Source organism: Aplysia californica, unplaced genomic scaffold, assembly GCF_000002075.1.
Source record: "Aplysia californica isolate F4 #8 unplaced genomic scaffold, AplCal3.0 scaffold00019, whole genome shotgun sequence".
NCBI classification, from domain to species: Eukaryota; Metazoa; Mollusca; class Gastropoda; order Aplysiida; family Aplysiidae; genus Aplysia; species Aplysia californica.
In genome coordinates this window covers 199141-201571 of record NW_004797289.1, presented here as the reverse complement: position 1 = coordinate 201571, position 2431 = coordinate 199141, and positions in this window count along the sequence as shown.

Genomic DNA, 2431 nt, shown 5'->3' with positions numbered 1-2431 from the left:
TTTTGAATCAATAGTTATATAAATAATATACTAAATCACATCTATTTAGCGCATTAGCACGAGGAATGTGCTCAATGAGCTATCCAACAGTACAAAGAAAGTACATGTAGTCTCTTTTTCTCTCTCTCCCTCCCTCACTCCTCTCTCTCTCTCCCTCTCTCTCTCTCTCTCTCTCTCTCTCTCTCTCTCTCTCTCTCTCTCTCTCTCTCTCTCTCTCTCTCTCTCTCTCTCTCTCCAGGTTTACTATGATATATTACATTGATCAACTATAAAAAAATTATGCAACAGCAAAAAGATATAATTTATTATTTTAACTGATTTCTAAACATTGCCATGGGGACTCTCGTGGCTTAAAGGTTAGGGTGTTGGCCTCTCATTCAAAGGTCACGGGTTCGAATCCGGGTAGCGACCGAAAAATTTTCTTCTCTAAAATTGTCTCATTTCACCTCCTTTCCTGCTCTCTAGCAATATTCTGTCGTCTGCTTTCGTCTCCTCTTTCTGCCCCCACCCCCTCACCCCCTTTGCCCCCTCCTCTGAGCTCCTGACTCTTTCTGCAGCCTTTCTACTGCTACTCCTTTACTCCTTCTTACAGCTGTCTTTCTGCCACATCCGTGATCTTCTGGTAGGAAAGATCTGCACCTAGACTTCTCGGACAAGGGCGAAAAATCTCGGAGGGCCGGTGTGCAAGTTGCGCACGTTAAAGATCCCTTGGTGGTGGTCTAAAATCTATAAGAGTAAGCTTCGACCGCCACCCAGGCAAAATTCAAAATTTCCTACCAACTAAAAGTATTAGGTGTGTCCCGCGCGCTCATATGACCTTATGCAGTTGCGAGCGCCGTAAAACACTTAGCCCCCCCCCCCCAAAAAAAAAAATAAAAAATTTTTAAAAATATTGCCATGGAGCATGAGTCTCTAGCACAGGACAGGACTGTCTGGGTAAGTCATTCCACATCAGAAGACCAGAAGACCACGAAAAGGGGCGCTGACCATAGAATTTGTGTCTCACTAGCGGTTTAGTAAAATTGAATAAAAATCTATCACTGCTCCCGACGACTTGCCGGTATATAAGCTTACTTTTGAAGAGCATCTGAGATATTATCATAGGCTGATGCGATAATACATTCTACATTCAAACACTTATAACAAAAGATACAAACTTTACGTATGCACCCAGCAAGCTAGCTATTTGTAAGCTTTACAATCAACAATGGCCAGCCAGAGTCCTTTGTATAATTTCCACTTTTCACATAGGCAGACAATGCAACGCCTGAAAACTATATATGCTCACACTTTATAAGATACGGACAAAATACGGAAAAGGATCAGGAACTGGGAAGGATAGTACTGTAGCTGCCGAACTGTTACCCATCATCTCAGGTTTGAAATCGTCCAGGTTTCGGAAAATAAAGCACATATCAACATTGCATTACGGTATTAGTTTATTTAAGAGACTGAACCTCCGAACGTCCGCCTCCGATAGGACCGAGTTAAAATTAGCCTGAAGAACTCAACAAAACGACCAGAGTTAATGACTTGCAATCTGGGATTCAAACCACGCCCATCAGCTCCGCTGTACAGCATGATACCAACATGCTAACGCAAGGCACGTTTTGCAAAGTTAATTGGAAAATAGACGGTTCATATGAAAAATGAAATTGTGGATTATAATGCATGACAGTTTAAAGCAACACTAGTACAATGCGTACAAATGATCTTTCAGGTGAGAGAGAAGAGAGAGAGAGAGAGAGAGAGAGAGAGAGAGAGAGAGAGAGAGAGAGAGAGAGAGAGAGAGAGAGAGAGAGAGAGAGAGAGAGGAATTGGTGGATAGAGAGAGGGAGGTGGATAGATAGAGAGATGAAGAGAGAGAGGGGAGGATAGAGAGAGAGAGAGAGATTGAGAGAGAGAGAGAGAGAGAGAGGGGGGGGGGGAGAGAGAGATACGAAGGGGTATATCCTATAATTTAGAATGATATTGATTTATTAAGGCTACATTAGTATAAGCCAAGGCCTACTTTTAATAATTTTGCCTTCAACATCATGACAAATAATGATTATGTCTACGTCATAGGTCTAATAATATGCCTTAAATAATAATATTGTAATAAAAAATCATGGCCTAAGAAAGCTGCACGAAATATCCCAGCTCACCACCGTATGTTAATCGACTTAGATAAGACCTCAAGGAATTCGTCTTGGTTTGCGGAGCCTTCTGTGAAAAGTCCTTGCTGAAAGTTAATTTTACTACGGAAACTACGTTTGATAGTAAAGGTCACTATGTATGCCTAATGATATAGGCTATCAAGGATTCGAGAAAAAAGCTGTGTATTGTCTACTCTCCCTCGAACCCCCTATCTTAAAAAAGCCCCCCCCCCCTTTTTTTCTCTCTCTCTCCCTCTCCCTCCCCCCCTCTCTCTCTCTCGCAAACTTTCTGA